General features: G+C 44.6%; 1 protein-coding gene across 3 annotated transcripts in view; it reads left to right on the forward strand.

Moving 5' to 3' along the window:
• The window catches only part of Map7 (microtubule associated protein 7), a 140,999-nt gene that overhangs the window by 395 nt on the left and 124,735 nt on the right, over positions 1-15,869 (forward strand). The window lies entirely within an intron of this gene.

Genomic DNA, 15,869 nt, shown 5'->3' on the forward strand with positions numbered 1-15,869 from the left:
GCCGGGCCGGTGAACTGTGGCCCCAGCGGAGGGGACCGACCCGGGGGTCAGCGGCCGACGGGCTCCCGAGCTCTCCGATCGCCCGGAGAGAGCGCGCCGGGTCAAGCGCGGTCTTGGAGCCCGACTCCGTGGAGTTTCTGCTCCCCCTGTGGCGCCAGTAGCCAGAGTCGTGAGCGTTGGCTCTGCCACCCGGGTTGGCCCTCGGGCCTCGGTGTTGACGATCTGCCTCCGCCACCACCACCAACCGACACCCAGGAACGTGGCTCACACCCTCGCAATGTCTGCCCACTCGCGTCCATCTCACTATAACATGAAGCCAATTTTTTACCCCCTCCTCGTGATTTTGTTTTTCCTCTACAGGAACTGAACTGCAAATCATACCCTCCCGCCTAACCACCCTCCTCCCGTTCTATTCCTGGCCAGTACGCTGTTCCTTGTACCTTCCTACACTTGGGGTGGGGGCGGGAGACGCTTTGTTATTTTAAAGAAATGTTAAGTTGCAGACCCCGCAGTTGCAAGCTGGTACTGCTTCTACACACCCACAACCAGAAGCAATTGTTTTCTAAATGCAAAAATCGCAACACCTCTCTTCCCCCACCCCAACAGACGCTTTTAGAGGGCAGTCTTATTTTTAACACGCAAGGTCCAGGGAGCTTGGCGGTATTTTCCAATCACGAATCTACGACTGTACCTAAACTCCTGAGGTTGAGATTGACAAAGTGTCCTGAATGTATTCCCAAGTCAGGCTACATCCTGTAGGGTAGTTGACTTTTATCTTACTGTGTCAAAAAGATCGGTGATCATTATTTTGGTTTGGGTGGAGGAGATAGATGCCCGAGTAATTGGGGAACTTGATTAGCTGGGAACTGTCCAGGCTCCCCAATCCAGGGCATGCTTGGTTGTGAATAAGGCATGGATAAGTAACAGCTTCTAGGGGGAAAATTGTTATAGCGATCTAATAGGCATCAGTTTGTCCCTTGAATGCTTTGTAGATCTGCATGGGAACTTGTTGAGACAGAAACGAACTTGCAGCTGGAGTATATTCAGTGCCTGATTGCGTTAAGGAATGAACTGGCCGTGTGTCTTAACAGTTCGTATGCAAGTCAACCATGCGTCATTGAAATATTTTCTTTTTAAAGATTGTTTATTTCGCTGCGCGCACGTGTGTTTATGTGTGTGTGTGTGTGTGTGTGTGTGTGTGTGTGTGTGTATTGCGGGGGAAGGTGTTGTGTGCATGCCACAGCCTGCATGTGGGAGATCAGAAGGTAGCTCATAGGAGTTGGTTCTCTCCTTCCATTATGTGGGTTCTGGGAATCAAACTTAGGCTTGGCAGCAAGCGCCTTTACCCATTGATCCATCTCACCAGACTGAAGTATTCTTTCATTAAAAGTGGAATTTTTTGTCTATTATTTCCTCCACATCTTTGCCTAGAAATTTAAATTTCCGACAAACATGTTTTGTGTATGATCAATTATAGGTATGTGTGTATAGTCTTATATTTCTGGCCCTGTATTTTTCCCCATTTTTCTCTTTCTGTTTTTAGTATTCAAACACACCTGTGCAGAACAACTTGTGGGAGTCTGTTCTCTCCACCATGTGGGTCCTGGTGATGAAATTCAGGTCAAATACACATTTAAACACTCCATCATTTTTAAATCATAGACTTGTATGGGACTTTATTTATTTATTAAAAAGAGGGGTATCTAAGCCCGTCTTTTATTACCACAAAGAAGTAAAAGTTACCACCTCAAATTGCCACATTTCTTTCCTTTCTGGTTTTTGCTTGAGACAGGGCTTGGCTCAATTTTAGGCTCCTCCTGCCTCACCACCTCACCCTCCCAAGTCCTAGATTACCTGTGTGCCATCTTTCTCAGCTACAAATGGCAACACATTTCTCAAAGCATCCATTTGGTTTTCTTTTGAGATATAATTATTTTGAGGTAGAGTACTACCTTAAGTGGCTTTTAAATTTAATGGCCCTGTGCAAAGGCTGTAATTTAAGGGTTCTTCAGATTAAAATCTCGGGTTATTACAAAAACAATACCTGTGATATGTTCAAGATTATAGGCTTATGTGTTCATATGTGTGTGGCTCGTATGGATTGAACTTCGAGAGCATAATACCTATTTAAAGGATACTATATAAATGCAACATTCAGAAGCACTTCTGTGGACATCTGTTTAGGTTTTGCTCCAGAGTTGTGATTATATTCTTTTAAAAAATTAATTTTTCCTGAGGATGAACCACTCTTTCAGTATACTGTAATATTTTTCTTGTCCATAATCAAAGAGAAGCAAGAACAAAAAAAAATTACCTTGGAAACAAATTTGTATTTCACCACTAGAGGATGTCAAGTCCCTTTCTTAAGAATATTATTTGGGGCAGTCAAATTCACAGGCAATCACATCACAAAAGTATTTGAGCTCAGAGTCTGTGTACCACATTTTATGCACATGTGCATGAGCTATGGAAAGTGACTGAACAGAATGAACTCCTTCATTTGCCAGCCTCCTTTGAAAAATGCTGCAGAGTTCAAATGCAACGCTGCTTTTTTTATGCCCAAACTTTGATATGCAAAGGAATAAATTAATGCCTATAATGGGTGAGTTCTGTTGCCATTCTTTTGGAAGAAATTTCTTAGAACTTGGAATTGAGTTTTTATTTCTCTTTTAGCAGGACTCTGGTGGAAAGACTTTGACCTTTGTACTTTGGTCATTGTCCCTTCTGTGAAGTTTTCCAGAATAGTGATCTTTGTGGTCTTGCTTGGCTTGAAGAGACTGACTTAGATCAACACAGTAGATGCTCCGGCAGTTCTGGGTTGTAAACCCCTCCCTATTGAAAGTCAGATCCTAAGAATTAGAAGTCCTTCATTCGATGCAAACTCTACATCTCGCCAAGTCATTGGCTCTCAACCTTCTTATTTCTGCGACCCTTCAATACAGTTCATGTTCTGGTGACCCCCCCACCATAAAGTTATTGTCGCTGCTACTTTATAACTGTAATATCGCCACTGTTATGAATCATAGTGTAAGTCTCTGATATTTTTGATGGTCTTAGGAAACCCTGTGAAGGGGTTATTTGACCTTCAAAGGGGTTGTGAACTACAGGTTGAGAGCAGCTGTACTGAGTAAAAGGAAATCTTAACATGAAGCAGTCATGCCTCTGTCACTACTTAGGCATGTGTGTGAAACACTAATTTACATTAGCATTGTCTTTAAAGAATTCTGACACACTTGTGTCATGATACCTAAAAAATTATTCAAAGACTGTGAGAGAATTTATTAAGTCTGGTCATGTTAGTACAAGAACTAAAAATATTGAGGCTTAAACTAATTTGACCAAGAATGTGTGCTTTCTGTAGATTATTACAACCATGGGGGTTGGACGGTCCTTCAATTTGGTAAGGGCATCCACAGGCAAATATGTACAGGCTGTGGTCATCGGAGTACTTCCTGCAGATAGCACCTAGACTTCAAACGACAGGTAGGTAGGTGGAGAAAGAGGGAAAATGGAGATACTGGCCTGGAGAAGTGCAAAGATTAAGTCATCTTAGCAAGACAGCTGTGAGAGGCTCCCAGGAAGTGTCTGGGGAAACGAGTTTGAAATGATGGTGCTCTGAGGCCAAGTCAAGGAAGGGCCAAAGGTCGAGCCAACAGTTTGGCACTGTGTCAAGTGGGCAGGGACTAGTGTGTCTAGATTAAGCCTTGTTAATCAGATAGTTTTCTGTGCCCGTGAATTGGGACTCTTGATCGCCCATTCAAGCGATAGAGCTATGCTGTTCCTTTAACACGGGCACAACCTCCACAGGACTCTGGCGCTTCAGGACAACTGTCAGCAGCATATGAGGGACATCTGTCTAGAGGACAGATGAGCCAGATTTGCCCTGGAAGCAGGGAAGGAGGGCTTCCTCTCAGAGTAGCTGTGCAGACCAGAGGACCGATGCAGTCACTGGAGAGATCGCTGGCATGGCAGTGAGCACGAGAGGGGAACAATTCAGGACTAGAAGGGGCACCTGTCAAAGGATCGAGGGAAAAACGGTGATATAGGGCGTGACACTTCGAATCTGGTTCATTAGTTGAATCCTGACGTGGCCATATTAGTGACCAGGGCTTGGCTTTAGTCAAAGAAGGTGGGCGGGGGGAGTGCTAGGGGAGTGGTCTGTCTTATACATGAAATTCGTGCAGCAAAGGGGACACCGAATAGTCACTGGTGACACCAGAGAGTCGGGTGGACATGTGAAGCTGGAGGAGAAAATCAGAGGTCAGGTCTGGGAGCCATTCCAGGAGAGAATAATTCTTAGGAGGCGTGAGGAAGAGATCAGAAAGAAAAACTACAGATGGATGACCCAACATTCAAAATGGAGGACGGAGAGCCAGCTGAGGCAGATAGAGACCCGAGGGATGCCCAAGAGGGACAAAAAGGCCAAGCATTCTAAGACTGAAAAGTTAAAGCCATTGCTTTGGATTCAGGTGTTCACTGATCACTCCTGAAAGAGGAATTCAGTTGTTGGCCCAAAAGTTGGGTGATTCCAATTAAAAGGAATTAATGGATGCTCGAGTAGTTTGGAAGACCAGATAGCTCATTAGACCTTTCCATAAAGGTTTCCATTGAAAATCCTTCCAGCTTCTTTTATTTGCTTTTTAGTTTGTGTATCACTTTTCATTCAGTATACAATTAACACTATAAATAGGACACAGAAGAGTTCTGTCACCCTCAGACTTCCTTAGGCTCATTGACCTGCTTGGCGTCTTTTGCTTTGACCTTCAGCTGGGTGTGGTAGCACAAGTCTTCAATCCCCGCAGAGGCAGGTGGATCTCTGTGAGTTCGAGGCCAGCCTGGTCTACAAAGTGAGTTCCAGGGCAGCCAAGGCTACATAGAAATCCTGTCCAAAAAGGGGTGGGCAAACAATGTAACCTTTGCAGTGCTCCCTCCCACCTCCCCCACCCCCACCTCCCGTAACTTGGCCTAATGTATCTGAGATTTGAGCACACTGTGATGCACACTGGCAGCTCCCTATCCGGATGCTGATTAGGAGGCCCTGAGTGCTTCCCCATCTACCCACTGAAGGACCTTGGATTACTCCTAGGTTTTTGCAGGAAGAACAACATTGTTGCAGATATTTGTACACCGTCTTTGGTGTTAACTGGTTTTCATTTAAGGCAAATATATATTGTCTCTAATGCAATTAGATAAGACATTGCCACACTTCCTGGGTGGCTGCATGGCTTTCTCTTTTTGCAAACATCATGTGAGAAATGATTGTTCTGTATCCTTGTCTGCCCATGTCTGTTTTGTTGATTTGATGGTTTTCATTTTGGCCATTCCAAGTTTTTTTGAGTAAATTGCAGTCCCCTCAAAGTGAAGTATTTATGCTTGATGCTAACACAGTCTCTTCAGTGACGTCATGTTGAACCCAAAACCCAAGTACAGTGTGGAGTTTCTGTTTGGTGGGTCGTTCTTGTTGTTTTGTGATTCTGGGGATTGAACTGAGGGCATTATCCGTGGTAGACAGGATCTCCAGCTACATTCCCAGCCCTAGAGTCTTCCTTTGGCTCCGTCTCTTTTTCTCTTTATCCCCGTGGATTTTCTTACTTCCTGTGCAGCCCAGGCTCTGAGATTATGAGCTGAAGCACTTTGACCCCACATGTCCCATGCTCGTTCACGTCTCCCTTCCTTCCTAGGGCATCTGTGCTCTCACACCTGAACCTTGGAAGGGGCTTTTAGGTTTAAAAAAAAATGTAACTAACCCGGCACGGTGGCACTGGCCTTTAATCCTAGCACTCAGGAGGCAGAAGTAGGCAGAGCTTCATGAATCTACATAGGAAGGACCAGGACAGCCAGGGCTGTAGAGTGAGACCCTGTCTCCGGAAACAGAAAGCAAGCTGGAAATACTGGTTATACACCTTGCCTTGTGATACGTTCCTCTTTCTCGTGGCACACTGTGTTACGGAGATGAACACTTGGTACTAATTTTCAGTCTATGCAATGTAATCACAGTGCCCTGTGATCTGTCACTGGACACTCTGTCCCTAGCAGGGACCAGGTCTGTGTGCTTGTTATATTGAGGCTCGTTCTTCTCCAGTTTCAGAGTCTGTCAACTCTCTAGTGATGGTTCCATCCATCTCCTTAGTTAGCCTTTTAATGCATTGTAGTTGCTTGCAATGTAAGTTAAATGACGGTTAGCCTTTTTCCTGTTTGTTAAGTATTATTCTCCTTAATATATTTTTAAATTTGAGATTTTATTAGCCAAATGAAGAATTTTATTTTCTTTTATTAGGTGCTACTTTGATTTTTACTTTCTTCATAATTTTCTTGTGTGTGTGTGTGAGAGAGAGAGAGACAGAGACAGAGACAGAGAAGAGAGTGGTGTGTATAAGTGGCGTGTGAAGATGTGTAAGGTTTGCCCATCTGCGCATGTGTGTGTGGAGACCAGGGAACATAGCTGCATTGCTTTATCAGTCTGTGTCTTGTTCCTCTGAGACGGGAGCCGAGGTGACCGCCATCAAACCTCCCCCCAATCCTTCCACCTTTGTCCCCACTAGTTCTGGGATTATAAGTGCACTCATTCGGAGCTGCCTTATACCTGGCTTTATATATGGATACTTGGAAGTTAACTCAGGTCCTCAAGCTTCTTCATAAGCCCTCTTTCTGGCTGAGTGTCTCTCAGCCTTGTTTTTCTTTCTGGAGGGCTGGGATCAAACCTGGGCCCTTTTGCATGTTAGGCAAATGCTCTGCCACTGAGCTGCACCCCAAGCTTGAATGTTAATTTGCAGATAAATGTATTTTGGACAATATGAAAACAAGTACATTAGAAAAATAAACCAAAAATAAATAGGGCTTAATTACATTGCAATAATTCTGCTTCTTTGATGCTTCTACAGAGCTAGTTCTGAAATCCATGTTATTGCTGCACTATTCAAAATAGCTAAGAAATGGAGCTGGTCTAGATATCCATCAATAGATAAATAGATAAAGAAATGTGGCCCAACTGAGCATGGTGGTACTCTGCTTTAATCCCAGCACTCTGGAGGCAGAGGCAAGCTTATCTCTGTGATAAGAGCAAGTTCCAGGATAGCCAGGACTACACTGAGAAACCCAGTCCCCCTACCTCCCCACCCCCCCCCCCCAAAAAAAAAGAAAGAAAGAAAGAAAGGAAAAAAAAAGAAATTTGGCTCAGTATACACTGGGGTTTTTTTTCAGCTATAAAGGAAAATGAAATCATAATGTATGCATGGAAATGAATGAAACTAAAGAATATTGTTAAACAAAATAAGCCAGACTCAAAACAAATGTGAAAATTTCTCTCATATGTTGAATTTAGATTTAAGAGTGTGTATAAGAGTGTGTGTGCTGGAAATGGAAGCAGAGCTTAGATGTACCTATGTAATCCTGGTACCTGGAAGATGTAAGCAGGAGAATCAGAAGTTCGAGGCCATCCTTGGCTACATGAGATCCTACTTCAAAAAACGGCTTGCATGTAAAAAGAAGTCATCTAGAGGGTGTGGGGGTAATGGAATTTTGTGGCTTGTAAGCAGAGGTGGGGGATTACTTAGGGGAAGGAGGGGAACCAGCAAAGTGGGGATTAAGCAGATAGGGATTAAGCAAAGAAGATGAATAAAGACAGTATAATAACACATATGTATGGAAAGGCCAAAATGAAACCGTTACTTTGTGTGCTAACTTAAGTTAAAAACCCAGTTGCATGAGAAAATGCCCAGAAGGATTGGCACAGCTCACCAGATAGTGCAGGTGGGCACAGCGACTCGAAAGAAAGCAGAGTGGGAACTCGGGAGTGGTTTGCCATATGTGAACTGGAGGCATTGTAAGTAAAATCTGTGTTTCTAAGTTTAGAATATTACCATACAATTATCTTAAAATTCTGTGGCTTTTTAAAAATTGCCCACAAAACCTCCTCTTTGGAGTTGGCTTTCTGGTAAATAGAACCATCCTGTACTGTGCCATACCTTCTGTGTATGAAACGTGTGTCATTGACACTCCATTGAATATAAGAAGGAGCTAGACTCCAGGGAAAGTCCGTATTTCAAAGTGAAATTCTAGGAAGAGTCCCTTTCTCCAAACCATGCTGGGTGGTGCTGAAACACATAATAATTCAGCTATAAATAAAATGGGTTCCTACTTCAAGAAGCTTTGCTGCTTCTCAAGATTTTAATCTAGGTCTGTGGTTCTCAGAAGCTCCTCACCTGAATCTTCTGTGTGGCAGACACCACAGGCAGGACCTGGTTGACAACATTCTGCCTTCCAGCTGGATTGGTTTCTATTCCCCGCGCTCTAAATTAGCCCGGTGACACTCTTAACCACAACCCTAGGGGCCTTATTTGAATTAGGCTTACTCCTTGGGCAGACGGTCACATTGTTAAAACAATGACCGAGGTTGCGTGCTAGAGCGCCATTGGTTCAGATGAGTGTTTTTTAGTCTTGGCAAAGAGTTAAAATCACGTGGGGGATCTAGAACTCCCACAGTGCCCAGGCAATTATCAGAGACTCTTGCAGGTGGGAATCAGTTGGCAGTGGGCTTACAGCTCCCCGGGTGGCTCCTGTGTGCAGTCCTTGCCCAGAACTGGTTTCGGCCCACCTCCCGCCTTGTGCTTTTCCATTTGACTTTGTGAGTAGGTTTAATTTGGAGATGTCAGGTGCACCTCGCTTACAATAACCACATGGAGAATCTTGACAGCTGCTTCCCTGAAGTTTGTCGAGTTTGGGTCCATTTCTCTCCCCAAAACTTTTTGAAGGAAGTACAGATGTAAAAATGAATGTGAGTACATCATTTGTTCAGACAAACATACACACATTCAGTGGCGCGCTTGTGTGCTTTTATATATAAATGTGAAGCTAGACCAAATGTTATATAATGAGCGCTGTTTTTTTAGTTATTCCCCCCTCACACACACACTTCCTTTAGTTTTCCCTCTGTCTTCTTCCTGCTCCTCTCAGAAAAGGGAAAGGTTAATTTCGACTGAGTAGACGGCATCTTGTCACAGTGTGTATACTCTTCTCAGAGAAGCTGCTGGTGACCCTGTGGCCTCTAATCTCCTTGCTTCTTCTATCATCTATAAATAGTGAGCCAGGGTATGACCTCCTCCATCTGTTCGATTTGGTCCTCCTGTGAGGGATGCTGGATGCTGATGGCCTTTAGGCAGATGTCCCCCCCCCCCCACGTCTCTCTCCCTCCAGGCTCTGTGGTGCCCAAGGCTCCGTGGGTGCTTGCTCTTTTCACATGAAGCTTTTTTCTCTGCAGGATTCTTCACACTCCAGATAGCACCTCCAATTAATATCGGACACTAGGACACTTTACGTGCTGAAATGTCTAGAGGGGCTTCCTGCTGCATTTGTGCCTGTTTCTGCCAGTTTACAAAGCCATCTGTTGCGATCTGTTGCCGGGTCCAACCGGCGGCATCCCTGGTTTGTTCCTCCTGGCAGCTTAACCTTGAGTATGTTATCATAAGATCTAGGGCCAACACAAAAAGAACTGACCTCTAAAAAGAGAGTGTCTTTGATTTCTCTGCAAGAGTATACTGAAAATGATTTCACATGACACCAGATCTTGCAAGGACGAAGCAAGGCCTTGCTCTTAAAACTGAAACTGCTCAGGAATAATACTAATTAGTTTTGGGTGCAAGAGTACTGGGGCCTCCACCACCTCCTGCCTGTGGGATCCTGACAAGTCACCTAAGCAACTATGGCTTTCTTTTCAAACCATCCTCTCGGGGAAGAAGTGAGTTGCCGTGTAGAATGGTCCCTAACACAGGAAGGTAGGAAGTGTGTATGACAAAGGGCTGATCCTGCGTCACCACGCACAGATGGGCATACCCCGACATGCTGAACTCCCCCTCAGGCAAGGCTCTCCTTAAATCGGTGAGCTTACCATGGTGAGGGCATGGGAATGCCACGCTGACTCAGCCAGTTGTGACTGTATGACCTCACTGTCCCAGGTAAGGCCAGGAGAAAGGCAGCTCAAAGCAGCTCTTCACCTGTCAAAATGTCACACAGTTCTGTGAGAAGGCAGCGCTGTACCAGTCTGTGGGACGCTCGCTGCCATGGTGTTGTGTCCTTAGGCAGCAGTGTCAGCCCCTGTTGGCTCACTTTTATTTTACTTTTATCTTATACAAAGTGACTTTATTATTTTTGGTTCTTTAGTAAAATATTATTGCTGCAGAGGTTCATTTGATTTAAGACATGAAGGTAGACTTGCATTCCATTTGGACCATGAGGAGGGGCTTCCCAGTTCCAAGTGAGTTAAAGGACTCCCTCCCTCCCCTCCCCACAGTTCATGCACTGTTTATGAGGAAAACAGGGGAGCTGTGGAGCTCACCTCCACCAGGCTTCAGGAGAAGCAGGAGACAATGTGGCTTCTGCAGACAAAGTACCTATGTGAAGCAAGACATCAGAACGTAATTTCATGTCTTAAAGTCACCAGTTTAGAAGAAGCTTCCTTAAGTTGCAGAAGTCTGCCCTGGTTATAGTGGGTGCATTTCTTCCTGTCCTGGTTGTAGTGGGTGCATTTCTCCCTGTCCTGGTTGTAGTGGGTGCATTCCTCCCTGTCCTGGTTGTAGTGGGTGCATTTCTCCCTGTCCTGGTTGTAGTGGGTGCATTTCTCCCTGTCCTGGTTGCAGTGGGTGCATTTCTCCCTTAGGAAATGATATCTGCAAGCCAGGGTCAGTTGTGATGTAGGTTTTGTATCTTATTAAAAATAGATAACAGCTTAGCAAAGTTAAAAATGTGTTGCTTCCTCAAATGAGTTCTTATTTCAGTTCCCTAGCTGGTTCCTTCAGGGTTTGTGTACAATAGCCGCTATGGTGGTTGAAGAAGCAAATGTGCTTCAGGATACATCTGAAGTATTAACATGTAAACTTCTTTGGTGACAGTGTGTTATAGGACATGAGAGCTTATTATGGGCCAGCATACTCAGCATTAAGAACAAACTCAGAATGTTTTTCTTCTAACGGTGGCTTTATACTTTCAAGCCCCCTTGTGAAGGTACATTCTATACATTCAGTGCTCTGTACGGGACTATATAAACCAAAGTGCAAGTAGAAGAGATGGCTCTGCCGTTGGAAGAAAGTAGTGAAGTATATCGAGAAGCAGGAGATCTGTAAGAGTCAAATGGCTCTAGATAGCAAAACCTTGTAGCCATGTAATCCAGCAAAGCCTCGCCGGACAGAGCCCTGCTTTCGCATTTCACACTCAGTCCTCCGTGGGCCTAACGTCCAAGCCAGGGATGGATTCCATTTCAACTCTCTTCCAGGTTGAGCAACTCCAAGAAATACCCGCTGCTCACTGATGAGAGCTTAGAGGGCAGGAATTGGTCCCACCCATCACACAGCTGGCGCAGCACAAAATCCAAACCTTTCATGTAGTTAGAGCCACAGAGAATCCTGAAGGTGTCACAGGATGCCTTGTTAGACATACGAGAAAGTAAGTCTCAGAACAGTTTGGAGAAAGAGAAGGGATGTGTGAAATGGCAGAAGAAAGGGCCAAAGGCGACTCTAAATCCTGCACGCGTTCAGAATAGGACTTGGAGTGTGGTGCCCAGCCAGCTGGGAACTGAGTATTCCAAACCCTGTAAAAAGACTCCGTGCTTTACAAAGCATCGGGCCTAGGAGTCGAGTTCGAAGATAAACCTCTTACCCAGCATGTACAGGCCCTGTGTTTGATCCCAGCCACCAACCAACTGGTCAACAAATGCTTTTAAAAAAGGGCTAGCTCAGTTAAGAGTACTGGCAATTACTCAAGAGCTGGTTAAGAGTGCTGGCTGCTCTTGCAGAGAATTTAGTTCCTAACACCCACATGGTGGCGCACAACTTACTGTAACTCCAATTTCAGGGGCTCTGCTGTCTCTTGGTACCAGGAACACATGTAGTACACACACATATATTCAGGCAAAACACTTGTGCACATAAAATAGAAATAAATAAATGTTAGAAACCTTGGGCTGTGTGTCCGTGTCTATGTGTGTGACTGTACACTCAAGCGTGTACCTGCCGTGGCATGTGATCTAGGACAATCTAAGGTGTCTGTCCTCAACTTCCACCTTACTTGGGTCAGGTAGACTTGCAGCGATTCTGCCGTTCCATCCTCCATCTCCCGCAGATGTGCTGGCCTTGCTGGCATGCACTCCCACGTCTGCCTTTAAATGGTTCCGGGAATGCAGACTCAGGCTCTCGCACTCGCCTAACAGGCATTTTACCTGCCCGGCCGTCTCCTTTGCACCCCCAAATCACTTCCTCATTTCCGGTTATAGGTGTATATTCCTGAGCAGGCAGTGTCCATATAGCCAGTATTGCAATATTTTTATAATCAACAACTTGGTTATGCAAACACCTATCCTTTTGTTTACAAGTAAGATCCTTTTCCAGTGAGCTAGACAAAGCCTTTCTCTGGGTGCTAAAGGCTAGGAATTGTCTTTCAATGCTGTGGCAGTTGGGGGCAGGGAGCAGTATTTCCTCCAGACCTATGTAGAAACTGGTGCTAGAGAGTTAGGATTTCGAAAAGAGAGTTTGGTTCCCTCACTACAACACTGCATGTGTCTGGAACAGTTCTCTTTTTCCTTTTTTAAAATTTATTTATTTATTATATATACAGCATTCTGTCTGCATGTATGCCTGCACACCAGAAGAGAGCACCAGATTTCATCATAGATGATTGAGAGCCACCATGTGGTTGCTGGGAATTGAACTCAGGACCTCTGGAAGAGCAGCCAGTGCTCTTAACCTCTGAGCCATCTTTCCAGCCCTCTGGAACAGTTTTCAAAGCACATCAAAGATTTTGTTGACTTACCAGAGTGTAGCCATGTTGCATCATTATAAAAAGCATAATAGTACGATTAGGGCGCTGTAGAAAATTTACATGGCGTGGACCTTGATGGTGGGCATGGTAAGTGGAAGGACTTTGGAGATAAAGTGTGGCGGGGGGGTGTCCAGTGAGTGCTTATCAACCTGTCCATCTTTCTGAGGAGTTTTTTCTTCCATTCTAGCCCCCCCCCCCCAAAAAAACCTTAATGACTTTAGCTCAGTCAAAACAAAGAGAAAAAGTGTTTATTGAAAACAAACAACACATATACCAGTTTGGTAATATCTGGTTCATGGGAATTAAAGAAATGCTTCATGTCTTTGCTAAGAACAGTTACTATATTTAGAATCCTTTTGGTTTTGCATTTGTAAATTTTTAAAACATCTCTGCATCCTACTTATATGTTCATCTTATTTTACAGTTTAACTTAAGGCTTTTGATGGCCTGGCTGCCTGCTGACAATTGCACTTATTGACTTCTTACTGTTGCTTTGTGTGATTGAAAATGGACCAAGCCCCGATTTACCCTGCCAGGGCCGTATCCTTGGGCCTTTCTGCAAGGTACTCTAGGCCACTTTCAGAACAGTCATCAAGGTCAAGAACCACTGTGTCTGTTTCTTCATCAGAATTGGTTCTAGTTGTCAAACTAGTAGGTATTTATAGTTTAGTATTCAAACCTTCGCAAGCTGTTTTGGTTTTGCTTCTGTCTTTGAGGCAGGGTCTCACACTGCAGGCCAGGCTGCTTCCAGATTATAAACTGAATGTCCTTGGCCTCCTAAGTGCTGGAATGGCAGGTGCAGACTCCCTCCTCCCTCCTCAGCTGCACCCTTCAGATACTTCTCATGGAAAGCATGCTGTCCCCAACTTGACCTCCCAGTACCCTAGCCACAAAATTATATACTTGGAATTTCTAAATGAGACAGTGGGTTTGATAATAGGAGTGCATGTGTGTGTGCGCACACACACACACTTGCTTTGTATTTTATTTAATACTAAGAAAACCAAATGCATACCTCTCAAAATGCTAGAAATGATTTATTTGCTAATACTTTAAGCTTAGCACTATTGGATTCTCAGTGGGAGATCATTTATAAAAAGCAAAAGGGGATTTGATAGGTCCAGGCTGAAGTATCCTGATCCCAATTGTAAACCATCATTTTAAGAGTATTACTATATTGGAAAATTCTATGAGTGAATAGTATCCATTCTACTCAGTGATGATTATGACCATCGACACGTACGTAGACTTTTGACATGTTGGCTGGAATGTGGGATGTGACAGACCTTTGCCATCATCCGACTTTAAGTAGATATCCTTGGATGATGTTTGTAGGCGTGACACTCTATTATAAGTCTTAACAGCAAAAACTGGGATTGGTGGGGAATCGAGACTGGAGGGGAGAAGCCCTGCCCTACACTTGCAGGTAGTGCCTCTCCCAGTTAAGGAACATCACTTCAAACAGATCTTCACACATGTGCACATGTTTGCTATGTGTTGAACCAAAGATACTTGTGTTTCTGTTTGTCTGGGCAGATACACTGTATCTCCCCCCCACCGCCCCACAATCAAATTTTCCCCAAGATTTGTGCAAATCATTTAAATTATTTCTCAAATGATAAATTTTCATAGTCACAGTGGCCCTCCCATAATCAGTTGTCTCATCTAGGAAAGAGCTGTGTGTCTTCCTCGTTTTTTTCAGTGGGTTTCATGAAGGTGAGTAAGAGATTGAGGGGCATCAGAGGGGCAGAAATCAGCCTAGTGTAACTGTCTCCTAGCCAGAGGAGAGTGGATGTTCACTGTTCTGTTGTTCAGCCTTAAGGCCCAAATCCCTGGGGCTCTCAGTGGGGTGAGTGGAGCAATCCAGGCGTATCCACTTATAAAGTGCAACCGTGTAAGGTTCATCTTTATGGTAGGTGCACAGATCGCTGACAACAAAGGAAGGACTTATCTGAGTCTTGGGTTTTCCTTTGCCCGTTTCCTCCTGGGCATATAACTCGACTTTCCATCCTCACCAAGGAAACACAGGTCAGAAAAGAGCTGAGGGCCCTGAAAGCTCAGCCCATACACAGCACATTACTCAACATCAGCACTCCAGCTGTGCCTGGCTGTGCACAGTGATAAGAAATAGTTAGGCCATGCGGTGGTGGCTCACTCCTTTAATCCCAGAACTCAGGAGGTGGAGGCAAAGACAGGCGGATCTCTGTAAGTTTGAGGCCAGTGTGGTCTATAGAGTGAGTTCCAGGACAGGCTCCAAAGCTACAGAGAAACCTTGTCTCAAAAAAACAAGAAGAAAAAAAGACAGACAGACAAACAGACAGTTACCGGCCACTGCTCCTGGTTGTCTTCCAAAACTACATTAGAAGTAGAAATTCTGCCAGGCCTAACGGTATATCTGTCATGCTAGAACTGTTGGTATAAAGCAAGCGGATGGACTAGAAATCCCTCCCCATGTTAACACTAGTTCTGTTATCCCCAAATCTTCTCAAACAAGGCTTCACCACCCTGCTGTGACCTGGAATGTTTGTAGAGTCTGTGGTACTTTCCTCTGAGCGTGCTGTCATTTATCATCTCCTCTGAAGCACCTTGAGAACCATGTATCGCGAAGACCAGAAAATAAAGACCATTCTGCTCTGCCTGCTGGGCGTCTAATGAAAGCTTTGGCACTGTGAGCAGTTTTTGCGGCCTCTTCGTGTTGATGGTGTGTAGTGAGCCTTTGGTCATCCATGTGCTGTTGCAGCTCCATGAGCCTTCATTTTGCTACATGTGAGGTTGACCCCTTCGTTACGGATTTGTTGTTACTATTGCTGTTATCATTATTATTAAATTATGTGCATGTGTGTGCTTCTGCATTTTTGTATGTGCACTTGAGTGTGGGTGCAACAGAGTCAGGACAAGGGCATCAGATTCCCTGGAGCTGGAACTGTAGACAGTTATGAGTGACTTACGTTAGTGTTGGGGATCAACACTGCATGCTCTGCAAAAGCCATATAAATTCTTAAGTGCCGAGCCGTCTCACCAGCCCCGCAACTGGATATCTACCTAAGAAGAGGTCACTGTTAGAG

Source organism: Arvicola amphibius, chromosome 8 (genome assembly GCF_903992535.2).
Source record: "Arvicola amphibius chromosome 8, mArvAmp1.2, whole genome shotgun sequence".
NCBI lineage: Eukaryota > Metazoa > Chordata > Mammalia > Rodentia > Cricetidae > Arvicola > Arvicola amphibius.